This window comes from Haliotis cracherodii, unplaced genomic scaffold (genome assembly GCF_022045235.1).
Source record: "Haliotis cracherodii isolate W230 unplaced genomic scaffold, xgHalCrac1.p SCAF_38, whole genome shotgun sequence".
Lineage (NCBI taxonomy): Eukaryota > Metazoa > Mollusca > Gastropoda > Lepetellida > Haliotidae > Haliotis > Haliotis cracherodii.
Genome location: NW_027266295.1, coordinates 1,487,791 through 1,510,497, shown reverse-complemented (window position 1 = coordinate 1,510,497; position 22,707 = coordinate 1,487,791).

Genomic DNA, 22,707 nt, shown 5'->3' with positions numbered 1-22,707 from the left:
ACAAAGACCATAGCAATCACAGTAAACAATAACAAATCCCCAAATAATGAAATAAGATCGACAAAAATAAATTGCACTATCTAACCCTAGTTGCGTCGCAAACAAAACGCTCCAAAATGCCACCAAACGCACGTGCGCGCACGACAACGGGGAACTGCAGACATCAAAAACACCACCTATGCTCTGCATCGTCCCGACCCTGCCGCGGGGCCTCCAAAAATCCACCGAAACATCGAATAAAAGCAAAATCGACCTAACCCTTGTTAACCCCCTAATCCCCTAGGGTTAGACCTAACCATACCCGTTAGCTCGATTGTCTACTCTAACCCTAGCTAAGACCAGTGTAGGTCAAAATGAGCCCAAACGAGCCACACTAGGGTGAAAAAACTCTTTTTTCAACCTCCAACCTCCAAACGCACACTCCTAGGGGCACCCAAGGCCATTTCTACCTCTTTCCAAACCTCGTTCTTACAAAATAATAAGTTCAGGTCACAAAGAGCATATGTGGTAAACACATAGACACAATCATTCATACATTCTGGGATTGCAGTGAGGTTAACTTCATTTGGAAATTACCTGAACAATGCCTTCAGCATAAACTATAGCTAAAACTTTATATTATGAGGAGACTAATACTACAACATTATCCAAGCAGATACAATGATCCGATAACCATTACTATCATACTTTGTTAAAATGGATTTCAAATAACAAGTTTCACGAAACCATGCCACTTTATATATTTTTGTTTAGTAAACCAATGATGCACGATCACTATTTGCCAACATTTGACGCATTCAAATATACTTAGCAAAAAGACGTTGTAGTATATGCCATGCTAAAGCTACAAGGAGTTAGGAAAGCTTAGCTAGAATATATTTTATTTTCAGTCATATGTTGTATATGAAATATTGAGTAAAAGCTTTGGAGGCGTGCCCTAAAATGACACAAAAGAGTACCAAACAAAACCAACCACAACAGACCACAAACCACTCCCACAACAAAACAAACAGCGCACAAAGACCATAGCAATCACAGTAAACAATAACAAATCCCCAAATAATGAAATAAGATCGACAAAAATAAATTACACTATCTAACCCTAGTTGCGGCGCAAACAAAACGCTCCAAAATGCCACAAAACGCACTTGCGCGCACGACAACGGGGAACTGCAGACATCAAAAGCACCTCCAACGCTCTGCAACGTCCCGACCCTGCCGCGGGACCTCCAAAAATCCACCGAAACATCGAAAAAAAAGCAAAATCGACCTAACCCTAGCTAACCCCTAGTCCCTTAGGGTTACCCCTAACCATACCCGTTAGCTCGATTGTCTACTCTAACCCTAGCTAAGACCAGTTTAAGTCAAAATGAGCCCAAACGAGCCACACTAGGGTGAAAAAACGTCTTTTTTCAACCTCCAACCTCCAAAGGCACACTCCTAGGGACACCCATGGCCATTTCTACCTCTTTCCAAACCTCGTTCTTACAAAATAATAAGTTCAGGTCACAAAGAGCATATGCGCTAAACACATAGACACAATCATTCATACATTCTGGGATTGCAGTGAGGTTAACTTCATTTGGAAATTACCTGAACAATGCCTTCAGCATAAACTATAGCCAAAGCTTGATATTACGAGGAGACTAATACTACAACATTATCCAAGCAGATACAATGATCCGATAACCATTACTATCACACTTTGTTAAAATGGATTTCAAATAACAAATTTCACGAAACCATGCCACTATATATGTTGGTTTTTATAAAACAATAGTGCATGATCACTATTTGCCTACATTTGACGCATTCAAATATACTTAGCAATATGACACTGTCGTATATGCCATGCTAAAGCTACAAGGAGTGAGGAAAGCTTATTTAGAATATATTTTATTTTCAGTCATGTGTTGTATATTAAATATTGAGTAAAACCTTTGGAGGCGTGCCCTAAAATGACACAAAAGAGTACCAAACAAAACCAACCACAACAGACCACAAACCACTCCCACAACAAAACAAACAGCGCACAAAGACCATAGCAATCACAGTAAACAATAACAAATCCCCAAATAATGAAATAAGATCGACACAAATAAATTGCACTATCTAACCCTAGTTGCGGCGCAAACAAAACGCTCCAAAATGCCACCAAACGCACGTGCGCGCACGACAACGGGGAACTGCAGACATCCAAAACACCACCTATGCTCTGCATCGTCCCGACCCTGCCGTGGGGCCTCCAAAAATCCACCGAAACATCGAACAAAAGCAAAATCGACCTAACCCTTGTTAACCCCCTAATCCCCTAGGGTTAGCCCTAACGATACCCGTTAGCTCGATTGTCTACTCTAACCCTAGCTAAGACCAGTGTAGGTCAAAATGAGCCCAAACGAGCCACACTAGGGTGAAAAAACCTCTTTTTTCAACCTCCAACCTCCAAATGCACACTCCTAGGGGCACCCAAGGCCATTTCTACCTCTTTCCAAACCTCGTTCTTACAAAATAATAAGTTCAGGTCACAAAGAGCATATGCGCTAAACACATAGACACAATCATTCATACATTCTGGGATTGCAGTGAGGTTAACTTCATTTGGAAATTACCTGAACAATACCTTCAGCATAAACTATAGCTAAAACTTTATATTATGAGGAGACTAATACTACAACATTATCCAAGCAGATACGATGATCCGATAACCATTACTATCATACTTTGTTAAAATGGATTTCAAATAACAAGTTTCACGAAACCATGCCACTTTATATGTTTTTGTTTAGTAAACCAATGATGCACGATCACTATTTGCCTACATTTGACGCATTCAAATATACTTAGCAAAAATACATTGTCGTATATGCCATGCTAAAGCTACAAAGAGTTAGGAAAGCTTATTTAGAATATATTTTATTTTCAGTCATGTGTTGTATATGAAATATTGAGTAAAACCTTTGGAGGCGTGCCCTAAAATGACACAAAAGAGTACCAAACAAAACCAACCACAACAGACCACAAACCACTCCCACAACAAAACAAACAGCGCACAAAGACCATAGCAATCACAGTAAACAATAACAAATCCCCAAATAATGAAATAAGATCGACAAAAATAAATTACACTATCTAACCCTAGTTGCGGCGCAAACAAAACGCTCCAAAATGCCACAAAACGCACGTGCGCGCACGACAACGGGGAACTGCAGACATCAAAAGCACTTCCAATGCTCTGCAACGTCCCGACCCTGCCGCGGGACCTCCAAAAATCCACCGAAACATCGAAAAAAAAGCAAAATCGACCTAACCCTAGCTAACCCCCTAACCCCCTAGAGTTAGCCCTAACCATACCCGTTAGCTCGATTGTCTACTCTAACCCTAGCTAAGACCAGTTTAAGTCAAAATGAGCCCAAACGAGCCACACTAGGGTGAAAAAACGTCTTTTTTCAACCTCCAACCTCCAAACGCACACTCCTAGAGACACCCAAGGCCATTTCTACCTCTTTCCAAACCTCGTTCTTACAAAATAATAAGTTCAGGTCACAAAGAGCATATGTGCTAAACACATAGACACAATCATTCATACATTCTGGGATTGCAGTGAGGTTAACTTCATTTGGAAATTACCTGAACAATGCCTTCAGCATAAACTATAGCTAAAACTTTATATTATGAGGAGACTAATACTACAACATTATCCAAGCAGATACAATGATCCGATAACCATTACTATCATACTTTGTTAAAATGGATTTCAAATAACAAGTTTCACGAAACCATGCCACTTTATATATTTTTGTTTAGTAAACCAAAGATGCACGATCACTATTTGCCTACATTTGACGCATTCAAATATACTTAGCAAAAAGACGTTGTAGTATATGCCATGCTAAAGCTACAAGGAGTTAGGAAAGCTTAGCTAGAATATATTTTATTTTCAGTCATGTGTTGTATATGAAATATTGAGTAAAAGCTTTGGAGGCGTGCCCTAAAATGACACAAAAGAGTACCAAACAAAACCAACCACAACAGACCACAAACCACTCCCACAACAAAACAAACAGCGCACAAAGACCATAGCAATCACAGTAAACAATAACAAATCCCCAAATAATGAAATAAGATCGACAAAAATAAATTACACTATCTAAACCTAGTTGCGGCGCAAACAAAACGCTCCAAAATGCCACAAAACGCACGTGCGCGCACGACAACGGGGAACTGCAGACATCAAAAGCACCTCCAACGCTCTGCATCGTCCCGACCCTGCCGCGGGACCTCCAAAATCCACCGAAACATCGAATAAAAGCAAAATCGACCTAACCCTTGTTAACCCCCTAATCCCCTAGGGTTAGACCTAAAAATACCCGTTAGCTCGATTGTCTACTCTAACCCTAGCTAAGACCAGTGTAGGTCAAAATGAGCCCAAACGAGCCACACTAGCGTGAAAAAACTCTTTTTTCAACCTCCAACCTCCAAACGCACACTCCTAGGGGCACCCAAGGCCATTTCTACCTCTTTCCAAACCTCGTTCTTACAAAATAATAAGTTCAGGTCACAAAGAGCATATGTGCTAAACACATAGACACAATCATTCATACATTCTGGGATTGCAGTGAGGTTAACTTCATTTGGAAATTACCTGAACAATGCCTTCAGCATAAACTATAGCTAAAACTTTATATTATGAGGAGACTAATACTACAACATTATCCAAGCAGATACAATGATCCGATAACCATTACTATCATACCAATGCTCTGCAACGTCCCGACCCTGCCGCGGGACCTCCAAAAATCCACCGAAACATAAAAAAAAAGGAAAATCGACCTAACCCTAGCTAACCCCTAACACCCTAGGGTTAGCCCTAACCATACCCGTTAGCCCGATTGTCTACTCTAACCCTAGCTAAGACCAGTTTAAGTCAAAATGAGCCCAAACGAGCCACACTAGGGTGAAAAAAACGTCTTTTTTCAACCTCCAACCTCCAAACACACACTCCTGGGGACATCCAAGGCCATTTCTACCTCTTTCCAAACCTCGTTCTTACAAAATAATAAGTTCAGGTCACAAAGAGCATATGCGCTAAACACATAGACACAATCATTCATACATTCTGGGATTGCAGTGAGGTTAACTTCATTTGGAAATTACCTGAACAATGCCTTCAGCATAAACTATAGCTAAAACTGGATATTACGAGCAGACTAATACTACAACATTATCCAAGCAGATACAATGATCCGATAACCATTACTATCAGATTTTGTTAAAATGGATGTCAAATAACAAGTTTCACGAAACCATGCCACTACATATGTTGTTTTTTTTTATAAAACAATAGTGCACGATCACTATTTGCCTACATTTGACGCATTCAAATATACTTAGCAATATGACACTGTCGTATATGCCATGCTAAAGCTACAAGGAGTGAGGAAAGCTTATTTAGAATCTATTTTATTTTCAGTCATGTGTTGTATATGAAATATTGAGTAAAACCTTTGGAGGCGTGCCCTAAAATGACACAAAAGAGTACCAAACAAAACCAACCATCAGAGAACATAAACCACTCCGACAACAAAACAAACAGCGCACAAAGACCATAGCAATCACAGTAAACAGTAACAAATACCCAAATAATGAAATAAGATTGAACAAAATAAACTGCACTATCTAACCCTAGTTGCAGCGCAAACAAAACGCTCCAAAATGCCAGCAAACGCACGCGCGCGCACGACAACGGGGAACTGCAGACATCAAAAACACATCCAATGCTCTGCAACGTCCCGACCCTGCCGCGGGACCTCCAAAAATCCACCGAAACATAAAAAAAGAGCAAAATCGACCTAACCCTAGCTAACCCCCCAACACCATAGGGTTAGCCCTAACCATACCCGTTAGCCCGATTGTCTACTCTAACCCTAGCTAAGACCAGTTTAAGTCAAAATGAGCCCAAACGAGCCACACTAGGGTGAAAAAAACGTCTTTTTTCAACCTCCAACCTCCAAACACACACTCCTAGGGACATCCAAGGCCATTTCTACCTCTTTCCAAACCTCGTTCTTACAAAATAATAAGTTCAGGTCACAAAGAGCATATGCGCTAAACACATAGACACAATCATTCATACATTCTGGGATTGCAGTGAGGTTAACTTCATTTGGAAATTACCTGAACAATGCCTTCAGCATAAACTATAGCTAAAACTGGATATTACGAAGAGACTAATACTACAACATTATCCAAGCAGATACAATGATCCGATAACCATTACTATCATATTTTGTTAAAATGGATTTCAAATAACAAGTTTCACGAAACCATGCCACTACATATGTTTTTTTTTTTATAAAACAATAGTGCACGATCACTATTTGCCTACATTTGACGCATTCAAATATACTTAGCAATATGACACTGTCGTATATGCCATGCTAAAGCTACAAGGAATGAGGAAAGCTTATTTAGAATCTATTTTATTTTCAGTCATGTGTTGTATATGAAATATTGAGTAAAACCTTTGGAGGCGTGCCCTAAAATGACACAAAAGAGTACCAAACAAAACCAACCATCAGAGAACATAAACCACTCCGACAACAAAACAAACAGCGCACAAAGACCATAGCAATCACAGTAAACATTAACAAATCCCCAAATAATGAAATAGGATTGACCAAAATAAACTGCACTATCTAACCCTAGTTGCGTCACAAACAAAACGCTCCAAAATGCCAGCAAACGCACGCGCGCGCACGACAACGGGGAACTGCAGACATCAAAACACCTCCAATACTCTGCAACGTCCCGACCCAGCCGCGGGACCTCCAAAAATCCACCGAAACATAAAAAAAAAAGCAAAATCGACCTAACCCTAGCTAACCCCCTAACCCCCTAGGGTTAGCCCTAACCATACCCGTTAGCCCGATTGTCTACTCTAACCCTAGCTAAGACCAGTTTAAGTCAAAATGAGCCCAAACGAGCCACACTAGGGTGAAAAAAACGTCTTTTTGCAACCTCCAAGCTCCAAACACACACTCCAATTGACACCCAAGGCCATTTCTACCTCTTTCCAAACCTCGTTCTTACAAAATAATAAGTTCAGGTCACAAAGAGCATATGCGCTAAACACATAGACACAATCATTCATACATTCTGGGATTGCAGTGAGGTTAACTTCATTTGGAAATTACCTGAACAATGCCTTCAGCATAAACTATAGCTAAAACTGGATATTACGAGGAGACTAATACTACAACATTATCCAAGCAGATACAATGATCCGATAACCATTACTATCATACTTTGTTAAAATGGATTTCAAATAACAAGTTTCACGAATAAGTCACTATCACTATTTGCCTACATTTGACGCATTCAAATATACTTAGCAATATGACACTGTCGTATATGCCATGCTAAAGCTACAAGGAATGAGGAAAGCTTATTTAGAATCTATTTTATTTTCAGTCATGTGTTGTATATGAAATATTGAGTAAAACCTTTGGAGGCGTGCCCTAAAATGACACAAAAGAGTACCAAACAAAACCAACCATCAGAGAACATAAACCACTCCGACAACAAAACAAACAGCGCACAAAGACCATAGCAATCACAGTAAACATTAACAAATCCCCAAATAATGAAATAGGATTGAACAAAATAAACTGCACTATCTAACCCTAGTTGCGGCGCAAACAAAACGCTCCAAAATGCCAGCAAACGCACGCGCGCGCACGACAACGGGGAACTGCAGACATCAAAAACACATCCAATGCTCTGCAACGTCCCGACCCTGCCGCGGGACCTCCAAAAATCCACCGAAACATAAAAAAAAAAGCAAAATCGACCTAACCCTAGCTAACCCCCCAACACCATAGGGTTAGCCCTAACCATACCCGTTAGCCCGATTGTCTACTCTAACCCTAGCTAAGACCAGTTTAAGTCAAAATGAGCCCAAACGAGCCACACTAGGGTGAAAAAAACGTCTTTTTTCAACCTCCAACCTCCAAACACACACTCCTAGGGACATCCAAGGCCATTTCTACCTCTTTCCAAACCTCGTTCTTACAAAATAATAAGTTCAGGTCACAAAGAGCATATGCGCTAAACACATAGACACAATCATTCATACATTCTGGGATTGCAGTGAGGTTAACTTCATTTGGAAATTACCTGAACAATGCCTTCAGCATAAACTATAGCTAAAACTGGATATTACGAGGAGACTAATACTACAACATTATCCAAGCAGATACAATGATCCGATAACCATTACTATCATATTTTGTTAAAATGGATTTCAAATAACAAGTTTCACGAAACCATGCCACTACATATGTTTTATTTTTTATAAAACAATAGTGCACGATCACTATTTGCCTACATTTGACGCATTCAAATATACTTAGCAATATGACACTGTCGTATATGCCATGCTAAAGCTACAAGGAATGAGGAAAGCTTATTTAGAATCTATTTTATTTTCAGTCATGTGTTGTATATGAAATATTGAGTAAAACCTTTGGAGGCGTGCCCTAAAATGACACAAAAGAGTACCAAACAAAACCAACCATCAGAGAACATAAACCACTCCGACAACAAAACAAACAGCGCACAAAGACCATAGCAATCACAGTAAACATTAACAAATACCCAAATAATGAAATAGGATTGAACAAAATAAACTGCACTATCTAACCCTAGTTGTGTCACAAACAAAACGCTCCAAAATGCCAGCAAACGCACGCGCGCGCACGACAACGGGGAACTGCAGACATCAAAACACCTCCAATGCTCTGCAACGTCCCGACCCAGCCGCGGGACCTCCAAAAATCCACCGAAACATAAAAAAAAAAGCAAAATCGACCTAACCCTAGCTAACCCCCCAACACCATAGGGTTAGCCCTAACGATACCCGTTAGCCCGATTGTCTACTCTAACCCTAGCTAAGACCAGTTTAAGTCAAAATGAGCCCAAACGAGCCACACTAGGGTGAAAAAAACGTCTTTTTGCAACCTCCAAGCTCCAAACACACACTCCAATTGACACCCAAGGCCATTTCTACCTCTTTCCAAACCTCGTTCTTACAAAATAATAAGTTCAGGTCACAAAGAGCATATGCGCTAAACACATAGACACAATCATTCATACATTCTGGGATTGCAGTGAGGTTAACTTCATTTGGAAATTACCTGAACAATGCCTTCAGCATAAACTATAGCTAAAACTGGATATTACGAGGAGACTAATACTACAACATTATCCAAGCAGATACAATGATCCGATAACCATTACTATCATACTTTGTTAAAATGGATTTCAAATAACAAGTTTCACGAATAAGTCACTATCACTATTTGCCTACATTTGACGCATTCAAATATACTTAGCAATATGACACTGTCGTATATGCCATGCTAAAGCTACAAGGAGTGAGGAAAGCTTATTTAGAATATATTTTATTTTCAGTCATGTGTTGTATATGAAATATTGAGTAAAACCTTTGGAGGCGTGCCCTAAAATGACACAAAAGAGTACCAAACAAAACCAACCATCAGAGAACATAAACCACTCCGACAACAAAACAAACAGCGCACAAAGACCATAGCAATCACAGTAAACAATAACAAATCCCCAAATAATGAAATAAGATTGAACAAAATAAACTGCACTATCTAACCCTAGTTGCGGCGCAAACAAAACGCTCCAAAATGCCAGCAAACGCACGCGCGCGCACGACAACGGGGAACTGCAGACATCAAAAACACCTCCAATGCTCTGCAACGTCCCGACCCAGCCGCGGGACCTCCAAAAATCCACCGAAACATAAAAAAAAAAGCAAAATCGACCTAACCCTAGCTAACCCCCTAACCCCCTAGGGTTAGCCCTAACCATACCCGTTAGCCCGATTGTCTACTCTAACCCTAGCTAAGACCAGTTTAAGTCAAAATGAGCCCAAACGAGCCACACTAGGGTGAAAAAAACGTCTTTTTGCAACCTCCAAGCTCCAAACACACACTCCAATTGACACCCAAGGCCATTTCTACCTCTTTCCAAACCTCGTTCTTACAAAATAATAAGTTCAGGTCACAAAGAGCATATGCGCTAAACACATAGACACAATCATTCATACATTCTGGGATTGCAGTGAGGTTAACTTCATTTGGAAATTACCTGAACAATGCCTTCAGCATAAACTATAGCTAAAACTGGATATTACGAGGAGACTAATACTACAACATTATCCAAGCAGATACAATGATCCGATAACCATTACTATCATACTTTGTTAAAATGGATTTCAAATAACAAGTTTCACGAATAAGTCACCATCACTATTTGCCTACATTTGACGCATTCAAATATACTTAGCAATATGACACTGTCGTATATGCCATGCTAAAGCTACAAGGAATGAGGAAAGCTTATTTAGAATCTATTTTATTTTCAGTCATGTGTTGTATATGAAATATTGAGTAAAACCTTTGGAGGCGTGCCCTAAAATGACACAAAAGAGTACCAAACAAAACCAACCATCAGAGAACATAAACCACTCCGACAACAAAACAAACAGCGCACAAAGACCATAGCAATCACAGTAAACAGTAACAAATCCCCAAATAATGAAATAAGATTGAACAAAATAAACTGCACTATCTAACCCTAGTTGCGGCGCAAACAAAACGCTCCAAAATGCCAGCAAACGCACGCGCGCGCACGACAACGGGGAACTGCAGACATCAAAAACACATCCAATGCTCTGCAACGTCCCGACCCTGCCGCGGGACCTCCAAAAATCCACCGAAACATAAAAAAAGAGCAAAATCGACCTAACCCTAGCTAACCCCCCAACACCATAGGGTTAGCCCTAACCATACCCGTTAGCCCGATTGTCTACTCTAACCCTAGCTAAGACCAGTTTAAGTCAAAATGAGCCCAAACGAGCCACACTAGGGTGAAAAAAACGTCTTTTTTCAACCTCCAACCTCCAAACACACACTCCTAGGGACATCCAAGGCCATTTCTACCTCTTTCCAAACCTCGTTCTTACAAAATAATAAGTTCAGGTCACAAAGAGCATATGCGCTAAACACATAGACACAATCATTCATACATTCTGGGATTGCAGTGAGGTTAACTTCATTTGGAAATTACCTGAACAATGCCTTCAGCATAAACTATAGCTAAAACTGGATATTACGAAGAGACTAATACTACAACATTATCCAAGCAGATACAATGATCCGATAACCATTACTATCATATTTTGTTAAAATGGATGTCAAATAACAAGTTTCACGAAACCATGCCACTACATATGTTTTTTTTTTTATAAAACAATAGTGCACGATCACTATTTGCCTACATTTGACGCATTCAAATATACTTAGCAATATGACACTGTCGTATATGCCATGCTAAAGCTACAAGGAGTGAGGAAAGCTTATTTAGAATCTATTTTATTTTCAGTCATGTGTTGTATATGAAATATTGAGTAAAACCTTTGGAGGCGTGCCCTAAAATGACACAAAAGAGTACCAAACAAAACCAACCATCAGAGAACATAAACCACTCCGACAACAAAACAAACAGCGCACAAAGACCATAGCAATCACAGTAAACATTAACAAATCCCCAAATAATGAAATAGGATTGAACAAAATAAACTGCACTATCTAACACTAGTTGCGGCGCAAACAAAACGCTCCAAAATGCCAGCAAACGCACGCGCGCGCACGACAACGGGGAACTGCAGACATCAAAAACACCTCCAATGCTCTGCAACGTCCCGACCCAGCCGCGGGACCTCCAAAAATCCACCGAAACATAAAAAAAAAAGCAAAATCGACCTAACCCTAGCTAACCCCCTAACCCCCTAGGGTTAGCCCTAACCATACCCGTTAGCCCGATTGTCTACTCTAACCCTAGCTAAGACCAGTTTAAGTCAAAATGAGCCCAAACGAGCCACACTAGGGTGAAAAAAACGTCTTTTTGCAACCTCCAAGCTCCAAACACACACTCCAATTGACACCCAAGGCCATTTCTACCTCTTTCCAAACCTCGTTCTTACAAAATAATAAGTTCAGGTCACAAAGAGCATATGCGCTAAACACATAGACACAATCATTCATACATTCTGGGATTGCAGTGAGGTTAACTTCATTTGGAAATTACCTGAACAATGCCTTCAGCATAAACTATAGCTAAAACTGGATATTACGAAGAGACTAATACTACAACATTATCCAAGCAGATACAATGATCCGATAACCATTACTATCATACTTTGTTAAAATGGATTTCAAATAACAAGTTTCACGAATAAGTCACTATCACTATTTGCCTACATTTGACGCATTCAAATATACTTAGCAATATGACACTGTCGTATATGCCATGCTAAAGCTACAAGGAGTGAGGAAAGCTTATTTAGAATCTATTTTATTTTCAGTCATGTGTTGTATATGAAATATTGAGTAAAACCTTTGGAGGCGTGCCCTAAAATGACACAAAAGAGTACCAAACAAAACCAACCATCAGAGAACATAAACCACTCCGACAACAAAACAAACAGCGCACAAAGACCATAGCAATCACAGTAAACAGTAACAAATCCCCAAATAATGAAATAAGATTGAACAAAATAAACTGCACTATCTAACCCTAGTTGCGGCGCAAACAAAACGCTCCAAAATGCCAGCAAACGCACGCGCGCGCACGACAACGGGGAACTGCAGACATCAAAAACACCTCCAATGCTCTGCAACGTCCCGACCCAGCCGCAGGACCTCCAAAAATCCACCGAAACATAAAAAAAAAAGCAAAATCGACCTAACCCTAGCTAACCCCCTAACCCCCTAGGGTTAGCCCTAACCATACCCGTTAGCCCGATTGTCTACTCTAACCCTAGCTAAGACCAGTTTAAGTCAAAATGAGCCCAAACGAGCCACACTAGGGTGAAAAAAACTTTTTTTTGCAACCTCCAACCTCCAAACACACACTCCAAGGGACACCCAAGGCCATTTCTACCTCTTTCCAAACCTCGTTCTTACAAAATAATAAGTTCAGGTCACAAAGAGCATATGCGCTAAACACATAGACACAATCATTCATACATTCTGGGATTGCAGTGAGGTTAACTTCATTTGGAAATTACCTGAACAATGCTTTCAGCATAAACTATAGCTAAAAACTGGATATTACGAAGAGACTAATACTACAACATTATCCAAGCAGATACAATGATCCGATAACTATTACTATCATACTTTGTTAAAATGGATTTCAAATAACAAGTTTCACGAATAAGTCACTATCACTATTTGCCTACATTTGACGCATTCAAATATACTTAGCAATATGACACTGTCGTATATGCCATGCTAAAGCTACAAGGAGTGAGGAAAGCTTATTTAGAATCTATTATATTTTCAGTCATGTGTTGTATATGAAATATTGAGTAAAACCTTTGGAGGCGTGCCCTAAAATGACACAAAAGAATACCAAACAAAACCAACCACCAGAGAACATAAACCACTTGGACAACAAAACAAACAGCGCACAAAGACCATAGCAATCACAGTAAACAATAACAAATCCCCAAATAATGAAATAAGATTAAACAAAATAAACTGCACTATCTAACCCTAGTTGCGTCACAAACAAAACGCTCCAAAATGCCACAAAACGCACTTGCGCGCACGACAACGGGGAACTGCAGACATCAAAAGCACTTCCAATGCTCTGCAACGTCCCCACTCTGCCGCAGGACCTCCAACAATCCACCGAAACATCGAAAAAAAAGCAAAATCGACCTAACCCAAACTAACCCCCCAACACCATAGGGTTAGCCCTAACCATACCCGTTAGCCCGATTGTCTACTCTAACCCTAGCTAAGACCAGTTTAAGTCAAAATGAGCCCAAACGAGCCACACTAGGGTGAAAAAAACGTCTTTTTTCAACCTCCAACCTCCAAACACACACTCCTAGGGACATCCAAGGCCATTTCTACCTCTTTCCAAACCTCGTTCTTACAAAATAATAAGTTCAGGTCACAAAGAGCATATGCGCTAAACACATAGACACAATCATTCATACATTCTGGGATTGCAGTGAGGTTAACTTCATTTGGAAATTACCTGAACAATGCTTTCAGCATAAACTATAGCTAAAACTGGATATTACGAAGAGACTAATACTACAACATTATCCAAGCAGATACAATGATCCGATAACCATTACTATCATATTTTGTTAAAATGGATGTCAAATAACAAGTTTCACGAAACCATGCCACTACATATGTTTTTTTTTTTATAAAACAATAGTGCACGATCACTATTTGCCTACATTTGACGCATTCAAATATACTTAGCAATATGACACTGTCGTATATGCCATGCTAAAGCTACAAGGAGTGAGGAAAGCTTATTTAGAATCTATTTTATTTTCAGTCATGTGTTGTATATGAAATATTGAGTAAAACCTTTGGAGGCGTGCCCTAAAATGACACAAAAGAGTACCAAACAAAACCAACCATCAGAGAACATAAACCACTCCGACAACAAAACAAACAGCGCACAAAGACCATAGCAATCACAGTAAACAGTAACAAATCCCCAAATAATGAAATAAGATTGAACAAAATAAACTGCACTATCTAACACTAGTTGTGGCGCAAACAAAACGCTCCAAAATGCCAGCAAACGCACGCGCGCGCACGACAACGGGGAACTGCAGACATCAAAAACACCTCCAATGCTCTGCAACGTCCCGACCCAGCCGCGGGACCTCCAAAAATCCACCGAAACATAAAAAAAAAAGCAAAATCGACCTAACCCTAGCTAACCCCCTAACCCCCTAGGGTTAGCCCTAACCATACCCGTTAGCCCGATTGTCTACTCTAACCCTAGCTAAGACCAGTTTAAGTCAAAATGAGCCCAAACGAGCCACACTAGGGTGAAAAAAACGTCTTTTTGCAACCTCCAAGCTCCAAACACACACTCCAATTGACACCCAAGGCCATTTCTACCTCTTTCCAAACCTCGTTCTTACAAAATAATAAGTTCAGGTCACAAAGAGCATATGCGCTAAACACATAGACACAATCATTCATACATTCTGGGATTGCAGTGAGGTTAACTTCATTTGGAAATTACCTGAACAATGCCTTCAGCATAAACTATAGCTAAAACTGGATATTACGAGGAGACTAATACTACAACATTATCCAAGCAGATACAATGATCCGATAACCATTACTATCATACTTTGTTAAAATGGATGTCAAATAACAAGTTTCACGAATAAGTCACCATCACTATTTGCCTACATTTGACGCATTCAAATATACTTAGCAATATGACACTGTCGTATATGCCATGCTAAAGCTACAAGGAGTGAGGAAAGCTTATTTAGAATCTATTTTATTTTCAGTCATGTGTTGTATATGAAATATTGAGTAAAACCTTTGGAGGCGTGCCCTAAAATGACACAAAAGAGTACCAAACAAAACCAACCATCAGAGAACATAAACCACTCCGACAACAAAACAAACAGCGCACAAAGACCATAGCAATCACAGTAAACAATAACAAATCCCCAAATAATGAAATAAGATTAAACAAAATAAACTGCACTATCTAACCCTAGTTGCGTCACAAACAAAACGCTCCAAAATGCCACAAAACGCACTTGCGCGCACGACAACGGGGAACTGCAGACATCAAAAGCACTTCCAATGCTCTGCAACGTCCCCACTCTGCCGCAGGACCTCCAACAATCCACCGAAACATCGAAAAAAAAGCAAAATCGACCTAACCCAAACTAACCCCCCAACACCATAGGGTTAGCCCTAACCATACCCGTTAGCCCGATTGTCTACTCTAACCCTAGCTAAGACCAGTTTAAGTCAAAATGAGCCCAAACGAGCCACACTAGGGTGAAAAAAACGTCTTTTTTCAACCTCCAACCTCCAAACACACACTCCTAGGGACATCCAAGGCCATTTCTACCTCTTTCCAAACCTCGTTCTTACAAAATAATAAGTTCAGGTCACAAAGAGCATATGCGCTAAACACATAGACACAATCATTCATACATTCTGGGATTGCAGTGAGGTTAACTTCATTTGGAAATTACCTGAACAATGCTTTCAGCATAAACTATAGCTAAAACTGGATATTACGAAGAGACTAATACTACAACATTATCCAAGCAGATACAATGATCCGATAACCATTACTATCATATTTTGTTAAAATGGATTTCAAATAACAAGTTTCACGAAACCATGCCACTACATATGTTTTTTTTTTTATAAAACAATAGTGCACGATCACTATTTGCCTACATTTGACGCATTCAAATATACTTAGCAATATGACACTGTCGTATATGCCATGCTAAAGCTACAAGGAGTGAGGAAAGCTTATTTAGAATCTATTTTATTTTCAGTCATGTGTTGTATATGAAATATTGAGTAAAACCTTTGGAGGCGTGCCCTAAAATGACACAAAAGAGTACCAAACAAAACCAACCATCAGAGAACATAAACCACTCCGACAACAAAACAAACAGCGCACAAAGACCATAGCAATCACAGTAAACAGTAACAAATCCCCAAATAATGAAATAAGATTGAACAAAATAAATTGCACTATCTAACACTAGTTGTGGCGCAAACAAAACGCTCCAAAATGCCAGCAAACGCACGCGCGCGCACGACAACGGGGAACTGCAGACATCAAAAACACCTCCAATGCTCTGCAACGTCCCGACCCAGCCGCGGGACCTCCAAAAATCCACCGAAACATAAAAAAAAAAGCAAAATCGACCTAACCCTAGCTAACCCCCTAACCCCCTAGGGTTAGCCCTAACCATACCCGTTAGCCCGATTGTCTACTCTAACCCTAGCTAAGACCAGTTTAAGTCAAAATGAGCCCAAACGAGCCACACTAGGGTGAAAAAAACGTCTTTTTGCAACCTCCAAGCTCCAAACACACACTCCAATTGACACCCAAGGCCATTTCTACCTCTTTCCAAACCTCGTTCTTACAAAATAATAAGTTCAGGTCACAAAGAGCATATGCGCTAAACACATAGACACAATCATTCATACATTCTGGGATTGCAGTGAGGTTAACTTCATTTGGAAATTACCTGAACAATGCCTTCAGCATAAACTATAGCTAAAACTGGATATTACGAGGAGACTAATACTACAACATTATCCAAGCAGATACAATGATCCGATAACCATTACTATCATACTTTGTTAAAATGGATGTCAAATAACAAGTTTCACGAATAAGTCACCATCACTATTTGCCTACATTTGACGCATTCAAATATACTTAGCAATATGACACTGTCGTATATGCCATGCTAAAGCTACAAGGAGTGAGGAAAGCTTATTTAGAATCTATTTTATTTTCAGTCATGTGTTGTATATGAAATATTGAGTAAAACCTTTGGAGGCGTGCCCTAAAATGACACAAAAGAGTACCAAACAAAACCAACCATCAGAGAACATAAACCACTTGGACAACAAAAGAAACAGCGCACAAAGACCATAGCAATCACAGTAAACAGTAACAAATCCCCAAATAATGAAATAAGATTGAACAAAATAAACTGCACTATCTAACCCTAGTTGCGGCGCAAACAAAACGCTCCAAAATGCCAGCAAACGCACGCGCGCGCACGACAACGGGGAACTGCAGACATCAAAAACACATCCAATGCTCTGCAACGTCCCGACCCTGCCGCGGGACCTCCAAAAATCCACCGAAACATAAAAAAAGAGCAAAATCGACCTAACCCTAGCTAACCCCCCAACACCATAGGGTTAGCCCTAACCATACCCGTTAGCCCGATTGTCTACTCTAACCCTAGCTAAGACCAGTTTAAGTCAAAATGAGCCCAAACGAGCCACACTAGGGTGAAAAAAACGTCTTTTTTCAACCTCCAACCTCCAAACACACACTCCTAGGGACATCCAAGGCCATTTCTACCTCTTTCCAAACCTCGTTCTTACAAAATAATAAGTTCAGGTCACAAAGAGCATATGCGCTAAACACATAGACACAATCATTCATACATTCTGGGATTGCAGTGAGGTTAACTTCATTTGGAAATTACCTGAACAATGCCTTCAGCATAAACTATAGCTAAAACTGGATATTACGAAGAGACTAATACTACAACATTATCCAAGCAGATACAATGATCCGATAACCATTACTATCATATTTTGTTAAAATGGATGTCAAATAACAAGTTTCACGAAACCATGCCACTACATATGTTTTTTTTTTTATAAAACAATAGTGCACGATCACTATTTGCCTACATTTGACGCATTCAAATATACTTAGCAATATGACACTGTCGTATATGCCATGCTAAAGCTACAAGGAGTGAGGAAAGCTTATTTAGAATCTATTTTATTTTCAGTCATGTGTTGTATATGAAATATTGAGTAAAACCTTTGGAGGCGTGCCCTAAAATGACACAAAAGAGTACCAAACAAAACCAACCATCAGAGAACATAAACCACTCCGACAACAAAACAAACAGCGCACAAAGACCATAGCAATCACAGTAAACATTAACAAATCCCCAAATAATGAAATAGGATTGAACAAAATAAACTGCACTATCTAACACTAGTTGCGGCGCAAACAAAACGCTCCAAAATGCCAGCAAACGCACGCGCACGCACGACAACGGGGAACTGCAGACATCAAAAACACCTCCAATGCTCTGCAACGTCCCGACCCAGCCGCGGGACCTCCAAAAATCCACCGAAACATAAAAAAAAAAGCAAAATCGACCTAACCCTAGCTAACCCCCTAACCCCCTAGGGTTAGCCCTAACCATACCCGTTAGCCCGATTGTCTACTCTAACCCTAGCTAAGACCAGTTTAAGTCAAAATGAGCCCAAACGAGCCACACTAGGGTGAAAAAAACGTCTTTTTGCAACCTCCAAGCTCCAAACACACACTCCAAGGGACACCCAAGGCCATTTCTACCTCTTTCCAAACCTCGTTCTTACAAAATAATAAGTTCAGGTCACAAAGAGCATATGCGCTAAACACATAGACACAATCATTCATACATTCTGGGATTGCAGTGAGGTTAACTTCATTTGGAAATTACCTGAACAATGCCTTCAGCATAAACTATAGCTAAAACTGGATATTACGAAGAGACTAATACTACAACATTATCCAAGCAGATACAATGATCCGATAACCATTACTATCATACTTTGTTAAAATGGATTTCAAATAACAAGTTTCACGAATAAGTCACTATCACTATTTGCCTACATTTGACGCATTCAAATATACTTAGCAATATGACACTGTCGTATATGCCATGCTAAAGCTACAAGGAGTGAGGAAAGCTTATTTAGAATCTATTTTATTTTCAGTCATGTGTTGTATATGAAATATTGAGTAAAACCTTTGGAGGCGTGCCCTAAAATGACACAAAAGAGTACCAAACAAAACCAACCATCAGAGAACATAAACCACTCCGACAACAAAACAAACAGCGCACAAAGACCATAGCAATCACAGTAAACAGTAACAAATCCCCAAATAATGAAATAAGATTGAACAAAATAAACTGCACTATCTAACCCTAGTTGCGGCGCAAACAAAACGCTCCAAAATGCCAGCAAACGCACGCGCGCGCACGACAACGGGGAACTGCAGACATCAAAAACACCTCCAATGCTCTGCAACGTCCCGACCCAGCCGCGGGACCTCAAAAAATCCACCGAAACATAAAAAAAAAGCAAAATCGACCTAACCCTAGCTAACCCCCTAACCCCCTAGGGTTAGCCCTAACCATACCCGTTAGCCCGATTGTCTACTCTAACCCTAGCTAAGACCAGTTTAAGTCAAAATGAGCCCAAACGAGCCACACTAGGGTGAAAAAAACTTTTTTTTGCAACCTCCAACCTCCAAACACACACTCCAAGGGACACCCAAGGCCATTTCTACCTCTTTCCAAACCTCGTTCTTACAAAATAATAAGTTCAGGTCACAAAGAGCATATGCGCTAAACACATAGACACAATCATTCATACATTCTGGGATTGCAGTGAGGTTAACTTCATTTGGAAATTACCTGAACAATGCTTTCAGCATAAACTATAGCTAAAAACTGGATATTACGAAGAGACTAATACTACAACATTATCCAAGCAGATACAATGATCCGATAACTATTACTATCATACTTTGTTAAAATGGATTTCAAATAACAAGTTTCACGAATAAGTCACTATCACTATTTGCCTACATTTGACGCATTCAAATATACTTAGCAATATGACACTGTCGTATATGCCATGCTAAAGCTACAAGGAGTGAGGAAAGCTTATTTAGAATATATTATATTTTCAGTCATGTGTTGTATATGAAATATTGAGTAAAACCTTTGGAGGCGTGCCCTAAAATGACACAAAAGAATACCAAACAAAACCAACCACCAGAGAACATAAACCACTTGGACAACAAAAGAAACAGCGCACAAAGACCATAGCAATCACAGTAAACAATAACAAATCCCCAAATAATGAAATAAGATTAAACAAAATAAACTGCACTATCTAACCCTAGTTGCGTCACAAACAAAACGCTCCAAAATGCCACAAAACGCACTTGCGCGCACGACAACGGGGAACTGCAGACATCAAAAGCACTTCCAATGCTCTGCAACGTCCCCACTCTGCCGCAGGACCTCCAACAATCCACCGAAACATCGAAAAAAAAGCAAAATCGACCTAACCCAAACTAACCCCCCAACACCATAGGGTTAGCCCTAACCATACCCGTTAGCCCGATTGTCTACTCTAACCCTAGCTAAGACCAGTTTAAGTCAAAATGAGCCCAAACGAGCCACACTAGGGTGAAAAAAACGTCTTTTTTCAACCTCCAACCTCCAAACACACACTCCTAGGGACATCCAAGGCCATTTCTACCTCTTTCCAAACCTCGTTCTTACAAAATAATAAGTTCAGGTCACAAAGAGCATATGCGCTAAACACATAGACACAATCATTCATACATTCTGGGATTGCAGTGAGGTTAACTTCATTTGGAAATTACCTGAACAATGCTTTCAGCATAAACTATAGCTAAAACTGGATATTACGAAGAGACTAATACTACAACATTATCCAAGCAGATACAATGATCCGATAACCATTACTATCATATTTTGTTAAAATGGATGTCAAATAACAAGTTTCACGAAACCATGCCACTACATATGTTTGTTTTTTTATAAAACAATAGTGCACGATCACTATTTGCCTACATTTGACGCATTCAAATATACTTAGCAATATGACACTGTCGTATATGCCATGCTAAAGCTACAAGGAGTGAGGAAAGCTTATTTAGAATCTATTTTATTTTCAGTCATGTGTTGTATATGAAATATTGAGTAAAACCTTTGGAGGCGTGCCCTAAAATGACACAAAAGAGTACCAAACAAAACCAACCATCAGAGAACATAAACCACTCCGACAACAAAACAAACAGCGCACAAAGACCATAGCAATCACAGTAAACAGTAACAAATCCCCAAATAATGAAATAAGATTGAACAAAATAAACTGCACTATCTAACCCTAGTTGCGGCGCAAACAAAACGCTCCAAAATGCCAGCAAACGCACGCGCGCGCACGACAACGGGGAACTGCAGACATCAAAAACACCTCCAATGCTCTGCAACGTCCCGACCCAGCCGCGGGACCTCCAAAAATCCACCGAAACATAAAAAAAAAAGCAAAATCGACCTAACCCTAGCTAACCCCCTAACCCCCTAGGGTTAGCCCTAACCATACCCGTTAGCCCGATTGTCTACTCTAACCCTAGCTAAGACCAGTTTAAGTCAAAATGAGCCCAAACGAGCCACACTAGGGTGAAAAAAACTTTTTTTTGCAACCTCCAACCTCCAAACACACACTCCAAGGGACACCCAAGGCCATTTCTACCTCTTTCCAAACCTCGTTCTTACAAAATAATAAGTTCAGGTCACAAAGAGCATATGCGCTAAACACATAGACACAATCATTCATACATTCTGGGATTGCAGTGAGGTTAACTTCATTTGGAAATTACCTGAACAATGCCTTCAGCATAAACTATAGCTAAAAACTGGATATTACGAAGAGACTAATACTACAACATTATCCAAGCAGATACAATGATCCGATAACTATTACTATCATACTTTGTTAAAATGGATTTCAAATAACAAGTTTCACGAATAAGTCACTATCACTATTTGCCTACATTTGACGCATTCAAATATACTTAGCAATATGACACTGTCGTATATGCCATGCTAAAGCTACAAGGAGTGAGGAAAGCTTATTTAGAATATATTATATTTTCAGTCATGTGTTGTATATGAAATATTGAGTAAAACCTTTGGAGGCGTGCCCTAAAATGACACAAAAGAATACCAAACAAAACCAACCACCAGAGAACATAAACCACTTGGACAACAAAACAAACAGCGCACAAAGACCATAGCAATCACAGTAAACAATAACAAATCCCCAAATAATGAAATAAGATTAAACAAAATAAACTGCACTATCTAACCCTAGTTGCGTCACAAACAAAACGCTCCAAAATGCCACAAAACGCACTTGCGCGCACGACAACGGGGAA